Below are 11,337 nucleotides of genomic sequence, written 5' to 3' on the forward strand. Positions count from 1 at the left end.
CCTAACAATGCAGACATGGTTACACTACTTAGAAAAGCAGAGCAACGGGGATTTCCTGGAATGCTAGGAAATGTGGAATGTTATGCATTGGGAATGGAAAAAATTGTCCCACCGCTTGGGTTGGTACATATTCTGGGCGCCATGGCAAACATACAATAATACTTGAAGCCGTAGCATCATATGATACTTGGATTTGGCATTCATACTTTGGTCCACCAGGTGCTTATAATGATCTTAATGTATTATATAGCTCAACTATTTTCAATGATGTTGTCGGAGGTCTAGCCACAAATATTCGATTTACTATAAATGGTAGAGTATACAAGCAATGATATTATCTACCAGATGGTATATATCCACGTTGGTCAACTATTGTTCAAGCAATTCCCGATCCACAAGGACGCGATAAAAAATTATTTACGAGTTTGCAAGAGGCATATCGAATGGATGTTGAAAGAACTTTTGGCATTCTCCAATCTCGATTTGAGTTTATTACAGGACCTGGTCCATTATGGCACAATGCACAAATTGGTGAAATGTTGTATAATTCTTCATAATATGATCGTGGAAGACAAGCGCAATCAAGAAGGTGACGATTTTGTCGAGCACGTGGAGCAGCAACCTGTTGATTGAGACCCGATAACGATTGTAGAATATTTAAGCAACCGTGCCGGACTTACATATACAACTCGCTATTTTATGCTCCGAAATGATCTCGTCGAGCATGTCTGGAAAGAGTATCGAGATGGAAATTTGAATGTTTAATTTTTATCGTTGTAATCATGTTGTAAGATGGTTATTCATTTTCTTGTTTTTTTGTTTTCGTTACTTGTATTTTAAGAGATATTTTGCATATTAATCCTCGTTTTTGATTGTCTATAAACTCAATATTTGAAATTATATAAAAAATTTAATATTAATATTAATAACTTATTAGACATTACTAAAAATTCAAATTAACAATTAAATAACGACATTTAAGATAATCAACGATAATCTAAAACATAAACCATTAAAATAACATCAAGATACTTAATCACATGGAGGCATTTCGGGGTGATAGACATCATCGTCAAAATTCAGTGAACGAGATGATCTTTTTGCAATAATGGCATTTTGTTGTTCAATCAACCATGCTTTCCTCTCCGGAGTTTCAATTGAGGACCTGCTCGTCATCATTATTTTGAAATCTATTTTAATCTCAAATTTTTCCTGGTAGTCCCTCATTACTTTTGCCATTGAATCAGCTTGTATCGTGGCATCATTTACAGTGCCCTTATCTTTTCGTTTTTTTAGCTTTTTTGTGCCCCCATCGGCCTTACTTTGGTGTTTGATGATTCAGGTAAATTTTGGGTCTCCGGCACTGAATCCCCTCCATATTCACTCGGACTAGGAAATAGGTTCGGACTTGAAGTGATATTTGCACTTTGGTAGAATTGAACTCCGATAATAGCTGTTAAATGTATATTTTTACACTTAATCGTACCTTTTAATTGGAGATTTTGGTTTGTCTTATTGATAATTAGTTCTTACAATGTTGATTTATTGTGTTTTAGGTACAAATTGAATAGTTGGATAAATAGGGGGTCAAAACTGCAAATTGGGAGAAAATATGGGCGAAAAGTGAAGAAGTCAAGAACCTAAAGAATAAGAGCCCAGAAGGCCGTCTAAGAAATACACTTAAATCTCAGACGAGCGTCTGAATTTCAGCTGCTGAAGAGTAAAGTCTCTAGAATTGACAGCGTAGCAATACAGTAGTTGAAAATCACATAAGGGGAAAAACTAAAATCATGGGCTTGTTTTCTCTGATTAATCTTTGTGTTAATTGCTTTCATCGTTTTTATTGTTTAATTTGCTTTAATTAGTTTAGTTTAGTTTAGTTAATTTTCTCTAAAGTTGACTGTGTAGGGTGGGCTTGATAGCAATTGGTAGAATTTAGCGTCTAGGATTAAGTAATTAAATATTCTATGGGATCGATACTTGGACTTAAAAATCCACTTTATTACTTGTACGATACGTGCACTTGCGTGTAGGGTATTACCACCAACAAGTTTTTGGTGCCGTTGCCGCGGAATATTTTAATTATTTATTTTATTCTAGCTTTAAATTTAAACAATTTTCACGATTCACCGATTTAATTTTTATTTTATTTTATTTTTATTTTAGGTACCATTTTATGCGCAGGAGGCTCGATCTCGACAAAGAACCGTTTGATCCCGAAATCGAACGCACTTTTCAAGTTGCTAGGAGACTTAAACGCGCAAATAATATAATGGCAGACGAAGAACGCAGAGACACAGAGGCTCATTTACTCGATGCGAATGGAATTCGCATCCAAGACCAACCCGCTCGACTTCCATTACAGCCAGCAGTTAGGCCACGTGCACTTCAGGACAATATAATCCCGACTCTTGACGGATTCTGCCCGTGCATACAATATCCACCCATTGAGGCGCACAATTTTGAGATTAAGGAAGGCCTTTTGACAATGCTCCAAAATAACAGGCTATTTAGTAGATTGGCAGGTGAAGATCCCCATCTTCACATTATCAATTTTCTAGATACCTGTAATTCGCATCAACAGGGGGTAACTTTATGAGTCAGTCGATACCGGATGTATTTATTATGTTGGATCAAGTTGTGCAAAATCAGTTTGCCAAGTCAAGCTAAAGGACAGTTAGTGGAGCCAAGAAAGTTCCCGAAGTTTTGGAGTTAGATGCAATTACGGTCCTTCAAGCTCAATGACCCAAATTGCTCAACAAAATCAAGTCCTCCTACAACACATCAAAGCAAACCCACCGCAACAAGTCCAAGCCGTAGATTCTCCATGTTGTGAACTTTGCGGTGAAAATCATTACATGCTCCAATGCCAACAAGATGTGGAATCGCACAACTACGTCAACAATGCGCCTCGCCAATTCAAAAATCAAGGGTGGAGATCACAATGGCAATACGGAAGAAATCAAAAAGGCCAATGGTATCAAAGACCTCAACGTCAATTTCAAAATCAAGCTCCTCCTCAACAAAGCTATCAAGGCAATAATTCACCGGCCCAAAAAGCAAACACGAACGAGATATTGGCTCAATTTATGACCGCCACTCAAGCCTCAAAACAAAATTTGGAAAATCAATTGGCACAAATAGCATTGAATCAAGAGAACCGTCCAGGAGGGGCATTGCCATCGAACACGGAGGACCTATGGAAAAGGCAAAACGAGCAAGTACAAGGGGTGAGCCTACGTAACGGACGACAATTGGAAGAGGCCCCTAGAAATGAGACGAATAATCGTAAAATACGGGCGATCATGTCAGCAGAAGAGGGCACAAACATTCAAGGTGAAACATCAAAGACCACGGTTGCACCTGCTCCACCCATTCCATACCCGCAAAGGTTCCAAAAGCCGAAGTTAGATACCGAATACCAAAGCTTTGTTGACAAGATGAAGGAAATTCATATCAATATCCCTCTCATCGAAGCACTCCAACAAATGCCAAAGTGGGTGAAGTTTGTCAAAGACCTCGTAACCAAGGGACGGAAATTGCAAGGAAACAAAATTATTCAACTTACCGATTAGTGTAGGGCAATTTTTACGAGACCTCTCCTTCAAAAACTCGGCGACCCAGGTAAGTTTACTATCCCTTCTACAATAGGAGATAAATTTTTTCGATCACTCATTGATTTATGGGCTAGCATCAACCTTATGCTTTTTTCTATATATAAGAGTCTTGGGTTAGGTGAAATTGAACCAACGGCTATGCCCATAGATATCTAGTCTACCCAAAGGGGGTATTAGAAGATGTCTTAGTGAAGGTTGACGAATTTATTCTTCCTGCTGATTTCATAATTCTTGATATGGATGAGGATAGAGAAATCCCAATTATTTTGCGAAGGCCGTTTTTAGCAACTTCACGTACTGTCATTGATTGTGCTAGTGGAGATCTCACCATGATTGTGCATGACCGAACTATTATATTTAATATTTTTAATACAATTAAGTGTCCATACAATTCTAACGAGTGTTTTTCTGATTTAGTGGATTCTTCTTCTTTTGAAAATTGTGATTCGTTACTCTTGATTCTTTGGAGGCATCTTTAGTTGTAGGTAATGATTCTGGAGATGAAAGAGTGGAGGAACAATTATGTTGGTTAGATTCCGGCGACTTTCTCGCTCGACAAAAGTTTGAAAGTTTGGATTTGGCCACCCTTACCACCCCTAAGGCATTCAGAACATCATTGGAGGAACCACCACATCTTGAGATGAAAGAATTACCCGCACAACTCAAATATGCCTACCTCGGTAAGAATGATACTTTGCCGGTAATTATCTCACAATCTCAATCTAATTTGCAGGAACAAAGGCTATTGGAAGTACTGCGGGAATACAAGTTGGCGCTTGGATAGAAAATTGCGGATATCAAGGAAATAAGCCCTTCGTTTTGTATGCTCAAAATCATCTTGGATGATCAACAACATGAGTCGATAGAGCAACAAAGGCGTCTCAACCCCATCATGAAAGAGGTAGTCAAGAAGGAAATTCTCAAGTGGCTTGATTGATAAGTGTTCATTTTGTTCGATTTTTACTTATCGAATCTTCTAGTTTTGGTCTTCGTTCGTCCGAGTTTCGGCTTTATTTGTACATATCATTGCGTTTCTTGTTGTATTTTTTTTATTTTTAGCTTTTTTTTGCCGATTCGAAACCATTTGAAAGCGAAACCGATTTTTCAAACCAATTTAACGGCCAAGAGGACCCAGATGGCGATACAGGGACTGCATATCGCGATCTGGGGATGCCACAAAAGGATTCCTGATCAAAACCCAGATTGCGATCCAACATCCCGTATCGCGATCTGGGGGGTTATACATAAGGCTTTTCGATCCAGACCTAGATCGCGATCCAGCATTTCCATATCGCGATCTGGTCACGACTTTTGAGAAAATATATTTTTTGCAAAGCTTCTTGAGGAAGTTTTTCATTAACTATAAATAGAAAGTCCCTTTCATTCTTAATTCTTCTTCAACTTTATACGGTTTTCGACAGATCTTCGCGTGAATCGTCAACAGGGGTTTCGACTTGGGTTTTTCTTACGCAATTTCTTTACGTTTTGTTCATCATTTCTTGTGTACATTCTTTTGAAACTATGTTTATTATGAACTAAAAAAATTTTCTTCTAGGGTAATGAAACCTTGTATATATTTATTTCGATCTTCATTTATGTTATCTATTTGTCGTGTTTTGATTTTGTTTATGTTTTCCTGTATTAAATGCTTCTGATTGGTTGATCATCTCTTGGATTGATATTAAATAGGAATGATTTCGAGAGAGGATTTCTTGTTTGAAGTTGGGAAAACATAGATCGGGTTGTGGAAACGGAGACGTAATGCACCCCGGGTAGCCCTTAAGGACTTGATCTAAATGCTCTCTTAATAGCAGGTTCTGAACAGAGACGTCGGACCTGTGTTTTAGCGTCTGGGTTGACAAATAGGAATGTGACTTTAGATAACGGATTTGTAGATCGTTGTAGATTATGCACATGTGGATTTTTCCCTAGAAGTCCCTTTTAAATCGAAACCCTCCCGTTTAGAGTTGTCACTATTTTATTTACGTATATTCTATATATTTGCATGTTCGCAATCTTGTTTTTTTTATTAAACTAGGTTTATCACCATTCCAACCATTTACGATCGGCTAGATAATATAACGATAATATAATTACATTACTCAGCATGTGAATCTATAGGTCCTTGTGGATCGATATCAGAACCACTGTTCTGCAAAATGCGATACTGTATACTTGCGGTAATTTATACGTGAGGAAAATGCGTATCATTGATGTAGGTATTATTTATCCGATTTATTATAGCGCACGGTGAGCCCCGTTCAATGTGTTCCTAAGAAATGAGGTATGACGGTTATCCGTAATGCAAATAATGAATTAATTCCCTCTAGAACAACGACGGGTTGGCGAATTTGCATGGATTATATTGATCAAGTTCTTGATAGGTTGGCGGGTAAGGAATTTTATTGTTTTTTAGATGGATATTCGGGGTATAATCAAATTGCCATTGCACCGGATGATCAACACAAAACCACGTTTACATGCCCTTACGGTACTTTTGCATTTAGACGCATGCCTTTTAGCTTATGTAATGCACCTGCTACTTTTTTGCGGTACATGATGGCTATTTTCAGCGATATGGTAGATAACGGTTTAAAGGTCTTTATGGATGACTTCTCTATTTTCGGTGATACTTTTGACACTTGTCTTTGCATGCTAGCTACGGTTTTACGCAGGTGCGAAGAAACCAACTTGGTGCTAAATTAGGAGAAGTGTCACTTCATGGTGCATGAAGGAATCGTGCTTGGGCATAAAATCTCGCGCGAAGGCTTGGAAGTGGACAAATCAAAGATTTCCACAATTGGAAACCTTCCGCCACCTATTTCGGTCAAAGGAATTAGGAGTTTTCTTGGACATGCGGGTTTTTATAGGTGTTTTATAAAGGATTTTTCAAAAATTGCCAAGCCCCTATGTAACCTACTCGAGAAGGAGACAAAATTCAATTTTGACGGTGAGTGTCTTCGAGCTTTCAACGAGCTTAAACAAAGGTTAGTATCCGCTCATATTATTTGTGTGTCGAATTGGGAAAAACAGTTTGAGCTTATGTGCGATGCTAGTGATTGTGCGGTTGGTGTCGTCTTAGGTCAAAGGAGAGAGAAAAAATTTCGATCAATTTATTATGCTAGTCGAACTCTTAATGATGCACAATTAAATTACACTACTACGGAAAAAGATTTGTTAGCTGTTGTTTTTGCTTTTGAAAATTTTCGCTCTTACTAGTTAGGACCTAAAGTTGTCTTTACTGATCACGCTGCCTTCAGATACTTGTTTACTAAAAAGGATGCAAAACCTAGGCTTATTAGGTTGATTTTAATGTTGCCTTGAGTGATATTTTGGGTCTCTGGCACCGAATCCCCTCCATATTCACCGGCCCTAGAAAATAGGTTCGGACTTACAGTGATGTTTGCACTTTGGTAGAATTGAACTCCGATATAGCCATCCATTTTTTGTCATCTTGTAAAATTGTCCAGCAATGATCCAAGAGACCCCACTAATCCCTCTAATCCCTCTAATTTCCTATTAATAGGAGAAAGTAACAATAACTAAAACATGACTATAATTTATGTATTTAAGGAAAGGAAAATATGAATCATACATATATTTTTGTTTTACAGAAAATAACAAATAAAATTGAAGACTATGATTCTTAAAAAATGGAAAATAAATATCAAAATAGAAATAATAAATAAATATACAAAATTCTAATAAATATAATATTAAAATTTTATTTAACTTTTTTTGTTTTCAATATTTTGTTACTTAAATATAATCATTTTAATTTGAAATTAATTCATCACATAATATGTTTTACTACAGATAAATAAAAATATGTGTTTTTATTTTTGTTTTTAATTTTTTATAAATCTAATTTGTGTGTATATATAAGTTTTTTATTAAAAAAAGAAAATAATTGAATAAAAGAATTGAAAAACAAATAAAAAAATAAAATATAACGAAGCCCATGTTGAAATCTTTTATATCTTATTTTTTATGCAATGACTCATTAACTAAATTTCTTATAATTCATGAGGTTGTTATAATTACTCCACTTACCTAGTTAAATTTTATATATATATAGAGGATCACATGGGCAATTGTTTTTCTAGTATAGTTTTTCAATGTAATAAACAAAATAGGGTAGTTTTCGAAAGTGTAAATAAAATGGGGTATATCGCCAGTCCCAATGGCGACTCCAAATGGAGTCTCCACCCGTGAAGGCGACTTCTTCTTCTATCGGAGTTGCCACAACGACTTCTTCATGTCTTATTTTTTATTTTGCTTTTCTGTTTGTCGATTTTCAGAATTGCTTCTTCGAAGGTTTTTATATCTTATAAAAAAATCCTAATAATATACTCTATTTGTCCCTTTTTACATGACGTTTCAAAACTTTTCCCACATAAATCTAGCTACAAATTAGGAGAGGCAAACTAAAATCACCTTCTCTCTCTCTCTCTCTCTCTCTCTCTCTCTCTCTCTCTCTCTCTCTCTCTCTCTCTCTCTCTCTGGGTTCGCCGGAACGGCTGGAACGGCCGTCCCGGAACGGGAACGGTCCCCCCCGTTCCGGAATCCCTAACAAAACTGTTCTCTCCTCTACGACGCGGCGGACCACCGTTACGGCCGAGACTTAGCCGGGAAACGGCACCGGAACGGCTCCGGAATGGAAAAATAATAATAAAAAAAATAATAATTGGGAAGAACGGTACCCTTGACGGATGAAAAACTGAAAAAAAATAGAAAAAAGAAAATTGGGAACGGATAATTGGTAAAAGAAGAGTGTAAATTATTTTAAATTAAAAAAAAAAAGACCCCACTAATCCCTCTAATCCCTCTAATTTCCTATTAATAGGAGAAAGTAACAATAACTAAAACATGACTATAATTTATGTATTTAAGGATGGGAAAATAGCAATCATACATATATTTTTTTAATACAGAAAATAACAAATAAAGTTGAAGACTATGATTCTTAAAAAATAGAAAATAAATATCAAAATAGAAATAATAAATAAATATATAAAATTCTAATATATATAATATTAAAATTTTATTTAACTTTTTTTGTTTTCAATATTCTATTACTTAAATATAATCATTTTAATTTTAAATTAATTCATCACATAATATGTTTTACTACAGATAAATATAGGTATGTGTTTTTATTTTTGTTTTTAATTTTTTTTAAATCTAATTTGTGTGTATATATAAGTTTTTTATTAAAAAAAGAAAAGAATTGAATAAAAGAATTGAAATAAAAATTAAAAAAATAAAATATAACAAAGCATATGTTGAAATGTTTTGAAAAAATAAATCAATAATAAAATATGAAAGAAGCCCATGCCATGCACTGAAGTTCTGTGAAGTATCAAATATAATGAATTGAAAAAAAGTATTAAATAATAAAATATAAGAAAACCCATGCAATACTTTTGTCAAACTTATGCCAACTCATTATTCATACTGTAATGAATGTATGGGCGACGGTACGGCAACATACATACTGCTCAGTGCTCATACATTTTTCGCCTATAAATAGAATGTTGTGTGCTGCAAGTTTGAATATCATTACATATTCAGTAAACATAAACATTTGCAAATTCTTTCTCAGTTCAATTATAACAATTCTTCTTTTATTTTGTCTTAACCTCGGTTCATTGATAGTATAAGAAAAAGAAGTGTTCAACTACCATCGAATCTTCTCTTATTATAAGGTACAATTTGATATGTTTATAGTTTTGTAATTTATAATTCGTATGTTGCTAAAAGTTTGTAGTTTATAATTTATTAGTTATATTCATAAATTTTGACTTATTTTTGTAGTTTATAATTCGTATTTTTAAGCAATACAAAAATTAGTATTGAGCTCTAATTGCACTCTCTTTTTCTACAATCATGTAGAATGGGTCCAAAACCCGATATCGGTTGGGAATTCGGCGACATGGTTGGTGACAATCGAAAAAAAATCAAATATAAATTATGTCATGTAGTAACTACAGATGGGATAACAAGATTGAAACAACATATCGCCCACGTGTCTGGAGAAGTAGAGGCATGTAGAAAGGCTCCTAAAGAAATTTCGATAATGTTGCGAAAACATCTTCACGATTCCAAAGCTGTTAGGGCAAAGATGAAAAAACGAAAAGAAACAGCTATAATGTCCATTCGTGAAGAGAGTAGGGACATTCATGATGTTAGTTCCGAAAGTAGCAGCGGGGATGATGATAAAAAAGGTTCCCAATACGCAAATAGAGAGCACTTATCCGAAATGGAGAAAAACCAATTGCGGAATGCGATGAGGGAAAGTCGAAAGCAAGCTTTCGACGAAGAAGAGCGTAGGCGATATGATGACGGTATATGAACTTTTATATCCTACTCAATTGTTATATTTAAACGACATGTTAATTAATTTGTTTTATTTAATTGTAGGGCATGCCGGTGGTACTTCGTCTCGAGGTCAAACATCAGGTGGGAAACGAGGAATATTCCATACCTTCAGCGTTAGAGAAGGATCCACAAAGTCTTCACACGAGGTTGATCCTCTAATGTTTCCAACAAAGCAAAAAAGTCCCAAACAGTGGTTCGCTCCTCACAAAATCAAAGCAGTTGGTAAGGCCGTTTCAAAATGGTTTTTATTTAATGCTATTCCATTTCACGCTGCTGATAGTGGTCCCTATTATCAATCGATGATACAAACTATTTCTGAGGCTGGACCTGGAATTACGGGTCCTTCTGGCCGTCAAATTGGTAGTACTTATCTAGATGATGAATTCTTGAAATTGACGGGTATATATCCACTTTAAAAACAAAATGGCCCGAATATGGTTGTACAATCATGTGTGATGGGTGAAGTACTAAAAATAAGCATCCGATCATTAATTTTATGATATATTGTGATCGATCAATGATATATCATACTTCTGTGGATTGTACTGGTAAAATAAAGAACGCAGATTTTATTTTATCTCTTATCAATAAAGTTATCGATGAGATAGGGGAGAAAAATATTGTACAAGTTCTTACAGATAGTGAAGCTTCTAACAAAGTTGCTGGGACAAGGTTGATGTTGGAAAGGCCGCATATATTTTGGTCGCCTTGCGCAGCACATTGCATCGATTTAATGTTGGAAGATATCGGTAAAATGTCCAAAATTCATAAATGCATAGAAAAGGCAAAGAAAATTACAAGTTTTATTTACAACAGTGATAAAGTAGTGAATCTTATGAAATCGTTCACAAAAGAAAGAGAGTTGTTAAGACCAGGAATTACAAGATTTGCAACAATATTTATTGTTGGGTAACAAGCACGTGTAGGCAGCGGAAAACAAAAAATTTATGCGGTTTAAACAACTTTAAAACACATAAACACATGCCCGGTAATTAAAACAATTAATTGCGTACCTTTGCGCTTCCAGCGAAATTAAAAACAACATACATGCTTAATTATTCAACCGAATTTAAATCAATTAGCATGCTCGCGTTTAAATCAAATAACATGCTTGCAACAAATAAAACGATTTCATGTAATCACATAAAATCATACAAGAACGAACATGAACATTTTATTTAAACGTAAACAAATCAAGAACAATGAATTCGTGAGTTTACCTCTTGAAGTGTGAGGTAGGCGCACTAAGCAAGACGAGATTGCTACGGAAACCAATCCGTACAATCCGGGGCAGCAGCGGTGGAGCAGCAGCAGCGGCGAGACGGGCCACGGCGGCGCG

The 11,337-nt window shown here is 35.5% G+C and overlaps 1 pseudogene; it reads left to right on the plus strand.

The window, feature by feature from the left end:
* The first annotated feature begins 9,513 nt into the window (after positions 1–9,513).
* LOC148772786 (uncharacterized) lies at positions 9,514–10,911 on the plus strand (annotated as a pseudogene).
* The last annotated feature ends 426 nt before the right edge of the window (positions 10,912–11,337 follow it).

This window comes from Erythranthe guttata, chromosome 1 (assembly GCF_056151865.1).
Source record: "Erythranthe guttata isolate IM_541 chromosome 1, IM_541, whole genome shotgun sequence".
Taxonomy (NCBI): domain Eukaryota; kingdom Viridiplantae; phylum Streptophyta; class Magnoliopsida; order Lamiales; family Phrymaceae; genus Erythranthe; species Erythranthe guttata.